General features: G+C 34.6%; 1 protein-coding gene across 1 annotated transcript in view; it reads right to left on the reverse strand.

The window, feature by feature from the left end:
- Nucleotides 1–20,672, reverse strand: part of LOC129002410 (F-box/LRR-repeat protein 16-like) — an 89,906-nt gene that overhangs the window by 67,705 nt on the left and 1,529 nt on the right. The window lies entirely within an intron of this gene.

Raw genomic sequence — 20,672 nt, forward strand, 5'->3', positions numbered from 1 at the left:
TCTTCACCCCAGCCCCCGTGACGTCGTCAAATGTTTGTTTTGGCTGAAGCATTTTCTTAACATTGATCCACATGGCGATGACCTCTGAAGGTTGCGACTCAATCGAGGATTTGTATTTAAGCAGCTAGATTAGAACATATACATTTTTAAAATATATTAATTTAGTTTGAGATTGCAGACTTTATAGAAGAGGATGATGAAAAAAATAGCATGCTACATGTTTCATCGTGAACACAGCCTATAGGACTAATCCCTCTGAAAGCTCTGAAGCTGAGTGGAGTGGATATAGTGCATGCCTAGTAATAAGTAGGTTGCCGGCACCTGAGACAAGTTAATAGACTTTTATAGTTCAAAACGGGACCCAGCTGTCCTTGGTTAGTGGATTTAAATAAATTATTTTCGATAAACAATTGTCTGATCTAAGCTAGCAACAAATCTATATAATCATTCACTGATCAATCTACAACCATTTTTGCATTAAATACGTACCTTGGTTTATCGGCGTCGTATAAATATGTATGATTCTAGTTCAATACCAAGGTATTTTAATTATATTTACATATACTCGTAGTTTATAATATTTATATGATTTTACGGTGTAGGTCTATACTCTTCATAGAGGAAATATTCTAATTATAACTGCCTTTATAACTGCCTTTATAACTTGCTTACTTTGACTAGTGGTAAAAAATTTAGATACTTTTCTACTGTGTACAAAAAAACATTTGATAAATTATCGGTTTTAAGGTTATTTAATACCAAAAAACCTATTTTTAAACTCCCTTGATCCTTAAATAAAGCTATAACGGTTATACTACATTCATTCACTAGCAATAGTAATTTTTGACATTATACATTAAATTAAAATTTTCTAGCGTAATCATAAATAAAATTTTTATTATAAGAATCCATGTGAAAATCCCAAACGAATAGATTATTTACTCTATATCGAAGTTGATAAAGTGTATTGGATTGGATTGTATTGAAGGAACAAATACACACGTGTATCGAGGGAGTTCACATACTCCCTGCGTATTGAAGGAATAGAATGCTGCATTATACAGTCTGGTTGTGCAGGTATATGCATGGCACGCGTGGTATTAATCATATTAGTATAATGACTGTAGCATAATTAATTAATCATAACCCTCTGAACGTTACCGTAGCAACAGGATGTGTCACAAACATTACTGCTTAACACTCAATGTCTCTTAATATTTTAGCACGTAACAATAGTTATTTGTGCAACTAGTGAGCAAAGGGAGCAATTGACTCACTCGAGAGAAATACTTACTCATCGAGGAATGGTTTCTCGAGTGAGGCAATTGCACTTTGCACTCGAGTTGCACATTATATTTTTCCTACAGTTACCATAAAACAAATAAATTGGTAAAGAAACGTAACATATTTTTACACAGAAGTGAACTTTTAATATGACATTTAATGTGAAGTAACAAATACAACAGAACAACAGCTGACCAGCTGATTTACAGCCAGTGCTGCCAACGTATTTCGCTCGCATACGACCTTGTCTGCATGTCTCGCGCTCACTATTTCGTGCCTTTACGTTGCAAATCTGGAGTGAGACAAAGTAATTAGAGTGAGACAATGTTAACATTGTCTCAAACATTGTCTCACTGATGAGCGAATTGGCCACTTTGCTTTCTCAAATCAGTGAGAGAACATGTACATTGTTAGGTAACTGTAGGAAAAACTAAATTTCCTCACTCGCAATCTAGCACATGTAAGATTCCACACAAAACCAATAGGCTACGATTATTTAAAGCTCAAAATCCCATCTATTCTATATATAATTCAGTTTTAAAAATCTTTGTACAACTAAATCTAGAGTTCTACTGGACCGATTTTATTAATTAATGGGTCGTTGGAAAGCTTAAGTCGTGTAGATTTGCAAATAATTATGAAAGTTTGTTTTTGTTATGATTTATGGTGAAATTTTTTAAAAAAAAACATGTTTTCCATAAGAAATACATTGAAAACTGTGTTTTTCACACTTTTTATTTGGGTGCAACTTATTGCGGGCTTTTTTGAGTGTTTCCAAGAAGTGTATGGTATTAATTTGTAGGAAATTTTATTCTCTTTCAGAATATCACCTTCCACTTTAGTCGATTTCCTCACCATTTAAAAGTTATTTGCAAAAAAGCTAAGCAACCTCCGAATTTATAGTAATGAGAAAATACTGAGTTAGGGATATTTTTGTTAAACTTTGTACAACTAAATCTAGACTTCTACTGGACCGATTTTGTTAATTAATGGGTCATTGGAAAGCCCAACTCATGTAGATTTGCAAATAATTATGAAAGTGTGATTTTATTAAATCGTTGTGGTAAAAAAGGAAAAATAACAAAAATACATTAAAAACTGTTTTTTCAAGTTTCTGTTTTCAAGTTTCTATTTGTAGCCAGCTTTTGGCTGCCTTTATTAAGCATTTTCAATAAATGCATAGTAGTTGTTTGTAGTAAATTTTATTCTCTTTCAGAATATCCCATCCACGTTGGTCGATTTACCCACCATTTAAAAGTTATTGGCAATAATCTAAGTGATCTCCAAATTTATAGTAGTGAGAAAATACTGAATTAGATATATTTTTGTTAAACTTTGTACAACTAAATCTAGACTTCTACCGGACCGATTTTGTTACTTAATGGGTCGTTGGAAAGCCTAATTTGTGTAGATTTGCAAATAATTATGAAAGTTTGATTTTATTAGATATTTGAGGAGAAAAAATAAAAATAAACAATAATACATTAAAAACTCATTTTTTTCCAAGTTTATATTTCCAAGTTTATATTTGTAGCCAACTTTAGGCTGGGTTTATTGAGTATTTTCAAAAAATACATAATAGTAATTTGTAGGAAATTTTATTCTCTTTCAGAATATCACCTTCCACTTTGGTAGATTTCCTCACCGTTTCAAAGTTATTTGCAAAAACTTAAAGCAACCTCCCAATTTATAGTGGTGAGAAAATACTGAATTAGAGATGTTGTTGTTAAACTTTGTACAATTAAATCTACAGTTCTACAGAACCGATTTTATTAATTAATAGGTCATTGGAAAGCCTAATTTGTGTAGATTTGCAAATAATCATAAAAGTTTGATTTTTTTAAGATTTACTAGGTGAAACCCGTCATAGTCGACAGTTACTGTTGAGGTTGCAAGCAAGATCGTTTGACTATAAATCAATGATAAATAACTACATTTTTTGAGCAATTTGTGTTGTACGTCATTTAGCTGTGTGCTTTAGGTACGTCCGATCTTAATAATCAATAAATCAAATGGAAGCTGGTATTTCACAGAACGTTCTTAGGTCAAAACAAATAGAATAACGTAATTAGAATTAAGTAAATGTATCTAAAACTAAATTCCATATCTAAGATATACTCAAATTTATATTTTCTGATTGAGCGATACAGTATCTTAAACTTAACTGTTTAAAACTATCAATATCTCAAGTGAAAGCCTATCCTATGAAGTATTTTAAGACCGAGACGTATAAAATAACTTAAATAAAAATAGAGTTACGTATCATTGATTGCAGATAAGTACTAAAACGATTGTAATTATTGTTGATTCGTGATTCAGCAGTGTGTTTTAGGTAGTCCGATCTTAATAATCAATCGCTCAAATGAAAACTGGTATTTCACTAAAGGTTTTTAGACCAAAACATATAGGGTAATGTAATTAGAACTGCTGGAATACAACTTTAATGAAGTGAAAAATAAAAAAGTCTAATTTAAATTCTTTCAAAATATACGTCAAAATGAATGCCGATGCTTAATGGCAAATCTGTGGTACGTCCATTTTTAGTTTAGGGCCAAAATTATGAAAATCGGTTGGGTAAAAGAGCTAACCCGACTCGGAAAAGAAAAACCAATAATTTTTATAGATGGCAATAATTGGTTTACCAGTATGCATAATCTAACCATCTAATGTTATGTGCTTAATCTGTACCATTAATATTAGAGAGTAAAGTGGTGTATGGATTTCATAACCATTATTTTACTAGAGACCGTTGTATTTAACCACAACGGGCACTGTTGCTAGTAGTAAATAATTTCCAATTAAAACTTCTTCCAGAAGAATAATTTATTACGAGCGGATCTGGACATCAAACGCCATGGGTTTAGTTTTTAAATGGTTAGCTCTTTTTGTTTCACTATTAAATTTTATTTTAAGATGCAAGTACATCGTACTGACAATTTCAACTAACGTGAATGATTGAAGAAACGAATTATGTACGAATTATGTTATAAATAGGCATTTTGCATGTTGGTGATAAAACAACATAACTGACTGTGACCCCTGTAACTGACCGATTAACCTAAGTTCAAAATAATCTGGACATCGGAATGGAACTTTCCTCTCACATAAGCATGTCCAGTCTAATTCTATCCAACAGTTAATAATTAATTGACACTTACAAGAGTAAAAGAATAAAATCGTTTAAAAGACTGTCTGTCTGCACTATGTATTCGACCACGATAGAAATTTGAACTACACTCACATATAAACGAATAAAGCAACCAATTTTGACCAAAATGTATCCATAAACAAACAAACCAACATAATTTATTAGTTCTCCGTAATAATAACATAACAATTTGAAATTTGTAGTATTATGGAATCCCCCGGAACCATTGAACGTCAAGAACGCTTCAATAGAATAGATTATTTTAAGAAGTTTCGTTTTTTAAGCTCTACAAAACCATTTCGAATCGAAATTGTAACACGTTTTTATCAGAAAGTAAAAATGGGGTAAGATAATTGTTGCTATAAAACCATGTTCCCATTATTCGATAATGCTGGTTAATTTGAAATCGAAATTTATTATTTAAACTCATCCTAATAATCATGTTTACATGTTTGTACCAAATTTCATCAAAATCGCATGATTTTGCTTGAACAATGGATTTGAACTGTATTTTTGGACCATTGGGACATAACAAATATAAAAATTAAATCTGTCCCGTGTCTAGGATAGTTAATTCCTTATACTTGAAGTCTGCTAAAATAATGGATACAACGTGTCTTTTTAAGACAACCTTAGCTTGGAAAAATGAAATACAATTTTAATGATAAGCTAAGAGGGCACAATCTTATGTTAGTAATTTTTATAGGTTTTTTATAAGGGAAAAGATACGTTAAAAAATGTGAAGATACGTTAACTTGTCTAAATAAACTTTATCTTATAGTAAAATTTGTATTTCATATTGTACTGTACATTTGAATTAGCCAATCAATAAGAGGACAGTCTGTATTACCAAACGCAAGTTTTATTAAAGGGTAAAAATATATCATTTGGTTTCAAATCCAAAATACATAAACTGTAAAGTGTAATGCCCCATCAAAAGGAATGGGAAATTTAATTTACTCAGACGAGAGGGCTCATGTCAGTGACATTTTAATTGCTCTCGGAATAATTAACTGTGGGTTCTAGCCATAGAGCACATAGTATTAATATTATGAATATTCTGTGCTCTATGGTTCTAGACCCAATATAAATCACACTGTCCTCTCTACAACACATGATGATATTTTATAATACATTTAAACATACGAATCATTAAACTCTAGCTGTAGTTCTTTTTACAGATCTGTAAATAAAAGTATATAGCCTATAGCAATATGGCTTTTCATTGTAGGTTACCTTAAAGTAGTTAATACTTATAAAATATTGACCATAAAAATCAATGTTGAGTAGTTTCGTATATGCTGGTAATTAGAAATCTGCTGGGTTGATCCTAAAAGTTGTCATTATTTTTTTGTGCGTTTTTGAGCTGGACCAAACTGTTCTCAGCTGTTACCCATTTTATGAAATGGTGGAATCTTCTGTACTTTCGTGTTAAAACCAGGTTCAAATGTTTCATCAGCTTTTTATGTCTTTTCACGTCTCAAATCAGCCATGTTTATTGATGAGCTTGCATGTAGTGATGTCGCGGGGTCAAAGCCCTGTGAAACGTTCTGTTGTGTACGGTAAATGACATGTCTCCACGTAGGGTGGCTCAGGGGTGATACAGGGGTGATATAATGGTGATAAGGGTGAGTCAGAGCATGAAGGACGCAGGGTGATATTAAATTCCTCTGGCATGCTACATTGATTCTATACTGTAGTATAATACACGATAACCCACGCGCGCCGTTGTGAATGTTCGCTGAGTAGAATATAGTTTAAAGTATTGGAAGATGTCGTTGTCCCATAGATATCGGCTGTTAATCTTTATCCATTAAATTTTGTTGTCATTCCTGCTTTAATGACGCAAGCCCTAAGTGCAGTGGCAAAAGTTCTTTGGTGAAAACGTTTAATAGATTTTATTTTACTTAGTGTCTGAATAAAGTTAAAACTGTTTGAGCAACTGATGTGAATATGGTTACTGTTTAAGATCAATTATTTATAGGTCTATAAATGGAATCATAGTCTTCTCTTAAACAAGGCTGCGGCGTTGGTGTGTGGCAACATCGCAACGTCAAGCCTATTGCCAACAAGTGTTAACATCAACATTTCCTATACTGTCCATTGCAAATTAGTGAAACAGCTGTTTTGGTTTGACAGGACAGCGTTGTTACCACTTTTGTCTCGCCGCGGCCTTGTAACCCTTGTATTAGAAGAGGCAGAGGAGATGATGGAATGGTCTTCCTTTTAATTTCAAAACGTACTCCTAGTGGAGTATGTGTACATGATAAAATAATGTGAAATATTATAAAGGTAGACATCCCATCAAAATAGACCAGTTGTGGCCAGTCTATTGTAAATTAGAGAACAGAGAACACAGTTGCATAAATGACAAACAGTGAATTACTATAAAAATTTTATGTCCTCCTTTATTTGTTTGATACTATGATAATTTCTAAGTAAGACATGAAAGGTAACGTAGCTTGCATTATGTCGTTCATTCATTTAGGATGCTTAGTCAGGACGAAGGTACAAAATGTGTTTGACATAAATTAGTAACTTACATCAGCGCACTTAGTCGACTGGTTACAGCCATTGACTACATATCTTCAAGTCCAACATAGTCATGTATAGTTCAAAACATTCAGTACCTACCACAGCTTTAGCGAGGGGAAGGGATGTCTAATTTTATGAACAGTCAAAGACTGTAAAATAATTCTAACAATTAGTTCACAAAGTGAAATAAGATAAAGGCAAACAACGTGATTGATAATTTGTGATTGATAATTTGTGCAAGAACAATTTGTTTCGTGTGTGATTTGGTTACTCAGTATTACAGATTATTTAATTTCATAATGGAAATAAAATAGATGATACGTTAATAGTATAATTGTCACTATACTACTTAGAATAACATTACTATTGAGTGCATTGGAGTCATTATCTTTTATCTAGTAAAGTGCAATAGTCTAGTGTTTCGATAACATGAATGTAAGCCATTAACAAGGATTGCCAGATCCTCTTTTGCCCTGGTTGGCATAGTTACCCCCCTCCCCACCCCCGCCCAAAAGCACCCCCTCGCAGCTGACGCCCGTGATTCAGCGATGTGTTGTCACAGTCTTTGTACGATGCAGAAGAGAACGTTTTTGATCATAAAACCTTTTACTAATAATCTTATTGGAAACTGTTCGCAACGGTTTCCTAATATTTCCTAGTATTGGAATCTGTTAAACTGATGCACGCATGTTACTTTGATGTGTTAAACACATCTTTTTTCGTTTAATAACACAATTAATAGCATAATACACCTGCAGTACAACTGAAGTTTGTGAAGAATGTATTATTTAATGTCCAAGCTTGGGTAGGAAATTGTTTTTTTTCCAGTTACCATATTAATTTTGGAAAGCAGTCTGTGTGAACCAGTGTACTCATTTAAAAAGTTGTTTATGTTTTAAAGTTGCAGTATTCAAACGTGTTATAGTGACTGTACGTTACATAGATCATACCATACGATAATTTTCCCTGATTTGTGTCCTCGCTTTCATCCTAGCAAAATTGAGACAAAGTAAAGTTTGCTATAATCAGTAGGGATGTCTTAGTATGTGGTTTATTTATACGTAAACGTAACGTATACAAAATATTTGTATATAAAAAAACGTATACTAGTACACAACACAAGGCTATTAACGAGTTTACTTTACAAAAACAATTCAATGAACTTCTACAATGACTTCTGCTGTAGAAGACTAAATCAAACTTTGACCTTATAACAAATTGTGACCTGCTTCTGGATATGGTTATTGCCGCAATGTAGCCAGTTGAGTGGCGCAAAATGGTCAAATCGTTATACTGTATATACTCTACTCTACCTCAACCTTTAGTTCATGGATTAATACGATACCATTGAATTCTTACTGCCTTGTACTTAATTGAGTTTTAAGAAATATTTTCATCGCTAAACTCTGTGTCATATGTATCTTTATATTCTACTGTTGTTTTTATCTTTAACGAATAAGGGTAGGAAAAGTCGGGGGAAATTGATATATGAAATAATTGATACATAGTTACTTTCCTATCGAATGACATACGGAAATGTTAGTGTTTTTTTTCTGCGTTATTATCTAAATATTTATATTACTCTATCTGCACCATAATTTTAAACGCAAATTATTTCATTTTGTTATTTACTAAATGTGAATTTTGTTACGTGTTTGTGGACATCAACGTCTAGATTTTTCCCTTCACTAAATAACTAGGAAGACAGTACTTAAATTCACCTGTAAATTGGGATTTAAGATAACATTTTAAATTAAATGTTATCTTCCGGTCAGCCTACTTTTAACCTGAAACCAAGGTGATTAATTATTTGCCTTGAGTCCGATTTTATAGAAACATATTAAATATACATTTGCTATGTTTTGAATAACAAAGATTTTTAAAAATAAAGTAATGAAATCCATACATTTTAATTCATGCTTTAAAGAAACGGGGAGTTAACGTTTTAAGTGAAACACGCATTAAGAAGAGCTGTGAACTCAAGGATAACGATAAGGGGAATTAATTATATTGTGGGGTTGGGAAACCTTCCCTCTTCCACGCAGCTATCATTAGGGGGTGGATACACCCTTGTAAAACTAGGTATTTTGCACAGTGAAATTGAACCTTTATGTGTCACAGATATATTACAACACAAGAATGTGGGAGTACTTTACCAAAAACATTGAAGTTAAATAATCTGCAAAAAATATATTTTTTTATACCTAAAACTGTGAGCAGAAACATCTACCGAATCTACAATTCTAATTATTTAAGTAAATTTATTAAATCAATTGAATGTATTATATTAAATAAATTATTTCTAACTAAGTTTATAAAGTAGGTAGTAAACCATGTTAACCCTAAGATACCGGTTTGGAGTGTTTGAATACCACAATTCAAGTTGTAAAGTGCCAATGCCGTGGATTCATGACAGTTTAACATTGAATTATTCTGGTAATTCGTTTGCTAACGCGATTTTAAACCTAATAAACGTAAAATTGGCCTTTCCAGCGAAGGTGCCATTGTGTTTTAAAAGGTTAATTTATAACATAATTTTAACATTTTGGAGACCTACTACACTTAGAACAAAACTTTAAGCTTGGATTATTTTATTTCATACGTGGCGATTAAATTCTAAACACGAAATTGATTTTATTCTATGCCTAATACGCCATCACGCAACTTAGCTAAGGCCTCAATCTCATGTTAGTTAGGGTATTTAAAATGTCTGGATGTCTTGTCGTTTTCATAAATAAAACCTTTTTAATTTCAATTATAGTACTACATTTTAACGAGAATTTTGACCAATTTAGGAAAATTATACCAATATTGATTATGATAATGTCCTATATTTTGCGAGAAAAGTTTTCTTACAGCTTTGAAGATTTAACTAGTTTGATTGTTAAGAATAATTTCGATTTCCCTACAGGTGAATTGCTATTACCACAGTTTTCACGACCGTACGCTACCCATCATAAAACAATTATTTTCGGTTTGTGTGTGTAGTATAAGTACATTACCCACATTATTCAGATATTACTCATAGGTACCTGTGTTACGATACTCTCTCAACAATCTCCGATTTTAATGAAATTTTGATACCTAGACAAAAAGTGTATAACCACGTTTATTTTTAACTGGGTTCACGAATCATCCCAATCCAACATTGTAGAGACAGAGATTGTAACTCGAAACTAAGTTTAGTTTGTTACAGAAGATTTTAAAACAGTTCATGACATAATATTTGCTGATCAAATTATTCAAGCAAAATAAAAAAATTTTATCAAATTAATATTCTACGTCTTAAAAAATAAAAAATATTGGTTGTCTTCATATTTAAAATCTAATGATAACTTCTATCCCATTTTATCCTTATACAGGATAGACTAATTATTATAAATTTCTCGTTTGTGGATACATCTTTCCATCTTTGAAAAATTGTCCAACTCTTATCGATTCATTGTTGGTAAATAAATATAGCAAACCCCCATTTCGGCATCAAACTTACACACTCATTGAGCATAGAATATTAGATACATGCGCTTTTGTTTTAATCAACACGAAATTTGCTTAAAACGCAGGTTTACAGCAAATAGGATATTTGACCACGCCATAAAGATATTTTAATGTTATAAGGTTGGTAATGTCTCCCAAGAACGTATGACTAAAATATCACAAATTTATTCTAAATCATGGTGACGATACTCAACCAGAGGTAATAGGTAATATCCAGTTCTTTATCTACTCCAAAGGAGTTTTGTAAACTCTATTACCGTTATGGTAGCTAGAGAGAACAGTTCAAAAGCGAAGCTTTGGAGTTCGTAGAATAATTCATCGGTTTTGTCGCTACTTCCTTTGAGAGTGTTATTCAATGACCTGCCTCCTTAGAGTTTAATCACATAACTTTACTTGTTTGTAAGGTTTTCCGCATTTGTAACAGGATTTAATTAATTATATTAGCAATAATATCAATTCTTCCTTGTAACCTTATAGTAAGGACATTTAAAGATACTAATGATGGTTTTAAAATAATCATGAAACATGTTTAAGGTTTGCGCTCAGAAATCTCAATTAAGATTTTTTTTTATGGCGGTTTAACATCTATCTGGCGAACATCTAGTTCTCACAAAATTAAGCATAAATTACTAAACTCATAATTAGTTTTGATTGTTTTCTTCAGTAAAATATACCTTACAAGAAAAAAGAGTGCAATGAAGTATTTTATTTTTGTATGTAATTTTTTATTCTCTGTCCATAAACATTGGCTTCACAGCCAACTAACTTGTTTGGAACAGCTGTTTTTTAACCTATATTTCAAAGCAATATTAACAGTTGTATAATCTTACTTTGCTCTGTCCTCAAATTAAAGGGGGTACATCAAACAACGGGTTTTGTATAGAAACATTTTTAATTTGTTTCAACAACAAAAACGAAACTATTATTAATACTTTAAAGAAATGGCAAATCTAATGGAGTAGTATTTAGTAGATTGATTCTCAAAAAAATTATCAGCCTGGACTTTGTAGATTAAAAGTAACTTTTATTAATTTCAACGCGATTTTGACAAATCAATGTTACTGAAAAATCACTAAATAAAGGCTTTCTGAATAGGCATTCTGCACATTTACTTAACAGTTTAAGCAAAATCAGAAATTCAGTCGTAATATGACTATATCTTACTATAGTATTAGTATAATCATAATATATCATAATAATTCACTGTGACTAGGCACTGCGTAGGGAATATATTTTCTTGGATGCTCACAGTGGTGTCGGGCAAAAACAAGAGATTTGTCATCAAAGTCTATTTACTTTATAGTATTGAAATATTTTGTGAATGGTTAGGTTGGTTTGGATTAGATTGCAAAATATTTTAATAATGGTTTTGAAAACGGTCTTGCAAAAGATCATTATATTTATACTGTACCTGCAGGGACATTCTGTAGAATGGCTACGAGAAGTATACGATATAATGTGCTTTATTTCTCACTTTTCCTGATTAATTTTTGGCAATGTAGTTTACCTACCCAGCCATTCTATAAAATACCTGATTATACACCGGTAACATACATATTTAATTATAATTTAACAAAAATATCTTCAAATTTTGTTCACTTAGCAACTTTAAATGTAGATTGCATACACACTACTGGACACCAGATAATATTCCCTTGATGGAATTCCCTTGAGTATTACTTAATTGATTGGATAAAGTTGGACAACAAGGCTACAGCGGAATCTCAACTCCGGCTTACCTTTGATCACAAACACCTGGTTGTGATGAAACGTTGCCATGGAGACTAACGGCATTAATCAACACTGAATCGCTAACTAAGATCATCCAAAGGTCTGAAATAGAATTTTGATTAGAGCCGTTTTACAAAGATGTCAACTGCTTTTGATTGCATTATCTATCTTTTCATAAAACATTGTTCAAAAGATTCACTTTATTAGTTAAGTATGATAATCGCAGCCGACGAGTATTGCAAGTATTTTCAAAACGTGCAGTTTCACTTGATAGTTTAAACCGCTTAGCTGAGCTTAAAACACCATAGTACTGAATACAAAATCAACCGATTGCTATAGATACAGCGTGAGATACCATAAACTGTTGTGGTTATATAAACCTTGAGAAAGGTAATTACTCGCATACGTTTGCCAGTTGTCAGTAGTTCGGTATGTTTGTCAATGATAGTTCGGTTTAGTTTGTAACACAGCTGAGTTTATAGGTATAAATCATTGGTTTGCCTTTTAGGATTTCGCGGGACCATCAGTAAGTAAAAAGTGTGAATTTTGTAGATTATATGACCGGTACTAAAAACCCTGAGGGGAAAAGAACAACTCAAACCTCAACATTGTTTAAGTATATATTGTGGTTAAAACCCAACCCAATCCTTCAGTAGATTTTAAAGGTTTCTTTTATCTCGTAATTCCACAATCAAATTCCTTACCGCGATAAACTATTAATCAATAATTTATACTTAGATCGATTGTTTCACCAGAAATTTAAATAGTAACTGTTCAAAAACGTATGTCACGTGCTTTGTATAACATGTAGAACAATAAACATTTCAATGGAATCGTTTATGAATTTTTAGTTACAGTCATTATACACTATGATCACAGAGTATTGATTGAGAATATCTTCTCAGTAAAATTGCAACGCAATATAATAAACAACATTAAACTCGTGAATGGGGAGAGTAAGGGTGGGATAGGATGAAGGGTAAATGCTAACGTCAGGGTGGTTAATTTATTAGGAAAATTGGTCAGTGATCACCCTCTGATAGGGGTGAACGGTTTCCTAATCAAACAATCTGTCACAGCCAAAAGATTCTACTTTTTTACTGTTTTATGCTAGTTCTTGCAAAACGTGTACAGTCTCATGTATTTTGGTAATGAAATGTAAAACAGGAATGAAACATCACCATTTTAGAAAAATATATATTTTAGCACCATTTTATAGTAAGGTGTATTAGATATCGTCGGTTAAATTCTCTGCAGAACTCAAATATGTGTCTTGAACCGATATGGATCTAGCCACAATCTTCATTGCTATTCTTTCCTTTCCTTCGACTACTTTAGAGATTTAGTTTCAAAGTAGTACCAAACATTATATAGTTACTTTGCGTTTGTTTGATTTTCACTTGTTTCAATCAAGTAAAAATCAAGCAAAGTAAATTTTAACTGTATAATGTTTGGTATTGGTACTATGTTGAAACTAAATCCCTAGGATTTTGAATCTAAGTCAATATTGAAGACAATGCTATAATCGTGTTGTAGTATCCAAATGGTTACTGTTCCACCGACCGGTGTGTCTCAACAATACATTGTATTACCTTTCAGTAACTATGTGACCTTTGAAAACAGTTCTGTTATTTAGACATTTCTCATTCCGTCAACTATTTCTACTATTTACTTGTCAATTTGTGAGCTCATTAATGATACATAATTCATTTATAACATAGGGTAGTTGTAAGATATTTAGTTGTAAGTTGAAGCTGTGAGGTTATAAATGGGAACTAGTGATACCAATTTGTAAACCCACTCTAAATCTCAGCTCTATTGTAGAGGTTGGTAGATAGGCTTTATCTCTAGACACATACATCACGCACAACTTGGGGTCAAGTATACTTCGTTAGCCGTTATGTTAAATGGCAATTATCCTAAACATTTACTTTTGGCTGTTTTAAATTTAAAGGTTAAACATATATTCAATTATTAGTCCTAACATTATTATCTCGAGATAAATTTCACTATTGTATAACAAGTAACAAAAATAGTTTTTAAACTTTTAAAAAGTTTAAGGATTTTTTTATTAATAACTTAGGCTACAACAAGTACAATTAAATTAAGTAAAAGGAAATCATTCAATTAATTCTAGTGTATGCACCATGAACGAGGAAATTATACTACAAAGTTGTATAAAATAGTTCTAACATTAACAAGTTTCAAATATACAGGATTTTAAATGGCGAAGAAATAAATAATGATCCATGTAAAGTATCTCCCGATCACAATATAGTGGTAAAAGTTTTTCCTGTACAAAAAACGCAATTTACGGTACCTATTTTCTATTTTAAGACAGTACAAACCGTAATAAACAGTTAATTCATTACCATCAAATTTGTATAATACTAAGCATAGGTATAACAGGATTCAGAGTATAGTAGTATCACGATTAGGGGAAACTTTTTTTTACATGTATTACCAACCGAAATAATTTAAACAATGGCTATGACGAAAAAAATATATAGTTTACGTTAATTAAATAAATAACCTACAATTAAAGTCAGTTTTTGTTTAGCATCGGTTATTTATGCAAATCTGCGGATCAACGAATTATTCATAATTGGATTGGTTATCAAGTGGTGAATCACTCACTCCTGTTGGGTTTCTCCTGTCAAATCAACGTCATAAAGACTTAAATTAACTGTATTTGTTAATATTTTTCAAATATGAAACAAAAACATATGTATAATTATTTTTTGGTAATGCACAAGTTTCAAAAAAGTTTCCATCAGTATCGAAAGTGTTATAAAATTTGAGAAAAGTTAGTAAGAATACGTCTAATAAACACTGGAAACATATATTTACGCTCACTGTTAACTCACAAGACGGAATAATATAAAAGATAATACTTGACTCCGACTGTACATTCTAATCGTCCCCGGACCCGGTAGGTGAATAACTGTGACGTTCCGTAAACGTCTGTAGCCTAATAAGGTGAGATATTTTGCAGATTTCCAAAACGATAATACGTAATATATTTTGCACAGGTAGGCTAAAGATACAGAACAGGTATCGTCCCATGTGAATTGCTATTTTTATGAACTTCATTTCTGCGGTGTAGCCTTCCGAATTATTTAACAATTACTACAATTATCTAGAGGTTTAATACCTTGTTGCCAACGTAATCCTTAGTAGTCTTAATGGCTACCGGTTTCGCCACACGTAAGGTGTCATTTTTAAGCCTAGACGTGGTTGTTGCTCCTAGGAAGTCGTCAGAAAGTCTTCAAAACACAAATACAAGACGAGCAAATAACGAAAACCAACACAAACAGAAACACACATGTTTACGAACAATTACTGTATGGCCATACTAGTAATCTCGGCGCGGCTGCGGGTTCAAGGTGTAAGTCTAGACTGTCATCATCTTATTCGTTCAATACTCGCCCCTCATTATCTTCCCCTTAAAATATTAACCCTACACACTCAATTATCCAATAAATGTGAAAAATGTTGTATATGTTTATCCTATTTATGAGAATTTAGAAGTTACAGTATCCAATATCATTTATTCATTGAGTAAAGTTAATCGAAGAAACACCTCTCAAAACAAACAATAAAACTGTCCTTTATTCATTTTTTTCTTTTTTAACCCCCAAAATATGAGAAGACCGTTGCGAGGTAAGTTTGTAAGATGCAAAAGAACATTAACCTTTGCTGTCATACCAGCAACTGTGGTTGGATAAGGTAATTCTTCTATTTGATCAACTGTCATAAATCTTTGTTCCAAAATGGTAACAATGCCACCAAGGTTGGGAATGGGTTGGACGATGCGGGGCCGATGAAGCCACCAAGGTTGGTAATGGGTTGGACGGTGCGGGGCCGATGAAGCCACCAAGGTTGGTAATGGGTTGGACGATGCGGGGCCGATGAAGCCACCAAGGTTGGTAATGGGTTGGATGGTGCGGGGCCGATGAAGCCACCAAGGTTGGTAATGGGTTGGACGGTGCGGGGCCGATGAAGCCACCAAGGTTGGTAATGGGTTGGACGGTGCGGGGCCGATGAAGCCACCAAGGTTGGTAATGGGTTGGACGGTGCAGGGCCGATGAAGCCACCAAGGTTGGTAATGGGTTGGACGATGCGGGGCCGATGAAGCCACCAAGGTTGGTAATGGGTTGGACGATGCGGGGCCGATGAAGCCACCAAGGTTGGTAATGGGTTGGGCGGTGCGGGGCCGATGAAGCCACCAAGGTTGGTAATGGGTTGGACGGTGCGGGGCCGATGAAGCCACCAAGGTTGGTAATGGGTTGGACGATGCGGGGCCGATGAAACCACCAAGGTTGGTAATGGGTTGGACGGTGCGGGGCCGATGAAGCCACCAAGGTTGGTAATGGGTTGGACGGTGCGGGGCCGATGAAGCCACCAAGGTTGGTAATGGGTTGGACGGTGCGGGGCCGATGAAGCCACCAAGGTTGGTAATGGGTTGGACGGTGCGGGGCCGATGAAGCCACCAAGGGTGGTAATGGGTTGGACGGTGCGGGGCCGATGAAGCCACCAAGGTTGGTAATGGGTTGGACGGTGCGGGGCCGATGAAGCCACCAAGGTTGGTAATGAGTTGGACGGTGCGGGGCCGATGAAACCACCAAGGTTGGTAATGGGTTGGACGGTGCGGGGCCGATGAAGCCACCAAGGTTGGTAATGGGTTGGACGGTGCGGGGCCGATGAAGCCACCAAGGTTGGTAATGGGTTAGACGGTGCGGGGCCGATGAAGCCACCAAGGTTGGTAATGGGTTGGACGATGCGGGGCCGATGAAGCCACCAAGGTTGGTAATGGGTTGGACGGTGCGGGGCCGATGAAGCCACCAAGGTTGGTAATGGGTTGGACGGTGCGGGGCCGATAAAGCCACCAAGGTTGGTAATGGGTTGGACGGTGCGGGGCCGATGAAGCCACCAAGGTTGGTAATGGGTTGGACGGTGCGGGGCCGATAAAGCCACCAAGGTTGGTAATGGGTTGGACGGTGAGGGGCCGATGAAGCCACCAAGGTTGGTAATGGGTTGGACGATGCGGGGCCGATGAAGCCACCAAGGTTGGTAATGGGTTGGACGATGCGGGGCCGATGAAGCCACCAAGGTTGGTAATGGGTTTGGCGATGCGGGGCCGATGAAGCCACCAAGGTTGGTAATGGGTTGGACGGTGCGGGGCCGATGAAGCCACCAAGGTTGGTAATGGGTTGGACGGTGCGGGGCCGATGAAGCCACCAAGGTTGGTAATGGGTTGGACGGTGCGGGGCCGATGAAGCCACCAAGGTTGGTAATGGGTTGGACGGTGCGGGGCCGATGAAGCCACCAAGGTTGGTAATGGGTTGGACGGTGCGGGGCCGATGAAGCCACCAAGGTTGGTAATGGGTTGGACGATGCGGGGCCGATGAAGCCACCAAGGTTGGTAATGGGTTGGACGGTGCGGGGCCGATGAAGCCACCAAGGTTGGTAATGGGTTGGACGGTGCGGGGCCGATGAAGCCACCAAGGTTGGTAATGGGTTGGACGATGCGGGGCCGATGAAGCGAGTGACAATCTATAATCGATTTTCGGAGATAAGAGCGATTTGTCTTTGAAAGACTTACGCCCCAGCAAACCCACGTAGCGTATTTCGCTGGTTACACATTTTGGGAAATTGTAAATTTTCTCCCCTTCTATAATCAGCCGGATTATATCTTAACGCATAAAACACTTGGAGAAAAAAGTGTTTATTTAAATGTTACCACAATCGTGCTTATTTCTTTTAGAATATTCATTTGTGTGGCAAAACTCTTTTCTCTTTGGATTTCTCTTCATCAATTATCGATTCCGTTTATTTAAAAATGATTCACCATTTTCTTCTTCGACAGCTTTTATCCACAAAATATTTAAAATTCTCTTCTCCCCTTGGTTAAAATCAGCACTGGCTAGGCTACTTCTATAACTAAAATGTATACTTGGGGATAAAAAGCTATAATTTATTTCACAAAAAACCAAAACAAATTTGGCTGTAATCCAGGTTTCGAACCATCCTCCTAGTGGAATTGAATTGGCCTTTAGTTCTACTTGACTATGCATTGATTAAAACCACCACAATGTGCTTGTTGTATTAACAAACGCAAAAATCATTGGATCATAATTTTAAATATGTTATCGTTTTTAACGATAAAGTTAGTTACAGGTAAGCATTATAGCATATATTAAGTAAGTTGTTGTATATAATGTGCACTTATTGTACTAAGTATAATTTCTGTTATAGCGGTAAGTCTAAATGTGCACATCTTAGATTGGACCTTTTGTTAGTAGCCTATTACTGTACATGCACACCAGTGCAATTTGTACGATGGAAAAAGTATTAGGGTAAATCTGTCTAAAACCCACAGATTTTGGTTCATACTAGGATTCGAACCCTCCATGACGATAACCCCCTAACTAACTTCCTAACTAACCCCCATAACTAACCCCCATAACTAACCCCCATAACTAACCCCCATAACTAGGAATGATGCATAATGCATTACCTAGTTTTCAAATATTTAAAATTTAAAATGAATGTCTATCATTAAATAAATGCAATTGCTATCTACAAAGTTTGATCGCCTGCGAGTTAGTAAGCTCAGAAGCGTATAGTACTAGAAATGCACAGTGAAATTCGCAAAACAAACAGACGATATAAGCATCACTGAAAGATTCACAAGGAAGTTAACACTAGATGTGGAATATTAGCTTAAAATGCCAACAAATTGATAGCTTGCAGAAAAACTCTCCCTTTCAGAATCAGAACTCTTTATTGCCGTTTGAAACTTAACTGCATAGAATAAAAGTCTCAAATTTTACATGTTCGTTAATTAAACCCCTTTAGGTGTAAAACAGTTCGAGGAACGGGTAAATCAGATTAACTAACCATATTCACAAAGAGCTCTCTCAAAAACAGTTTGCAGTTCAAACAAATGGATGTAACATCGAGTTCAAAGGAACTGATGTCACAGGTGTATTGCCGAATGCAATTCAGCATGTATTTGTTTTTATTGAAAAGCGTTAATTTGTTGTTATAAATACTTCTACTAGTAAAATTTATATAAACATTTCGCTATTGCTACTTTAATGTAAAAATACAAAGCAATATACGAATCAGCCTAACTGTCGAACGAAGTATTTTGTTATTTTTCACCCAAATCCTGTTACGTTGTTCATTTTCAAATTCTAGTGTACGGTACCATTTTCGTGTCTACAACAATGTCTACATATTACTCTAATTGTAAAACAATCACCAATAACTTTCTAATCAAGGAGTCATTCCATTGTTGACTCCGCTCCATCTGTTGGAGAATAATTGAATTACTTCACGACTGACAATACCTAGCTGGCGGAAACCCGTATAAACTTTAGACAACTTTTATCCATACGAATAAGACCATAGCTTCCTAGACGAATATGCTAAAAATATAAAACTAATCCCAATTTATCAATGGAGATTTGTAAAGAGCTTAAACAGGTGATATTTTATTATGTTACTCTCTTATGACAGACATAATTGGCATCGATTCACGTTGATTTCAATCAAATTTGAATTTCCTTGAATACTTATTGAGGAATTAATCACGCAATCCAGTATCAACTTTTGCACTGCATATATCAATTTAGGTACGGTAGCTCAACGTGCTGATAGTTAGGCTTTGCTAAATGCTAACCATTTGTAAATGAGTATGTACACTGAGGATAGACATAACAACTCGCCTTTGGCTCGAGTTATGCCCCAGGCCCCCTAGCTGTTAGTCGTCATCAGTAGATTAGGGTTGTAACAAAGTTGAATCAAAACGGGCAAAGAAACAGTCAATATTACGTAATTAAAAAAAAATTCACGAATACATTAGAGGTGGTTGGGAAGTTAATTTCAAGCTCCAACTTAAAGAACCCCTTATAAAAAATCTTGTCTAAAGTTGAAAAAAAAGATCAGTAGATAAGAGTTTAGTTGTAACAAAGAAGGAAGTGAAACTGACGATATAACGTTATATGAAAGCAATTTCATGTTTATATTAGATGAGGTTTATAAGTTAAGTCCGAGCTCCAATTCAAACCCCCTTCTAATAACTAAATAAATAAAAATATCTTTTTAAATGCTGTAAGATTATAAGATGGTAAGGTATTTTTTAAAGTGAGTTATTGGTCTAATGAAGTGATAAAATAAGGATAATTATTTGGGTCGTAATATTGAAAATCAATATTAAAGTAATAACGATTTCTTAGTTAGTCGTCATTAGCAGATTAGAGTCTAGCCCCAGTCCCCCATTGTGGGGTGTTGACTTAACAATTAACTGCCTATTACTAACAGCAAGGTGTAATCAATAACCTACGTTCGGATGAAACTAAAATTGAGAAGAGTAGGAAGCAAAAGTAATTCATGTACTAGAGAGTAGTGATTAACGTTGAGGCAATTATTTGTAATTTAAACAGTGTTTCTTGAGTATCGTGATTGA

This window comes from Macrosteles quadrilineatus, unplaced genomic scaffold (genome assembly GCF_028750875.1).
Source record: "Macrosteles quadrilineatus isolate MER2022 unplaced genomic scaffold, UCM_ALF_1.0 Scaffold_9__3_contigs__length_116548681, whole genome shotgun sequence".
Classification (NCBI taxonomy): domain Eukaryota; kingdom Metazoa; phylum Arthropoda; class Insecta; order Hemiptera; family Cicadellidae; genus Macrosteles; species Macrosteles quadrilineatus.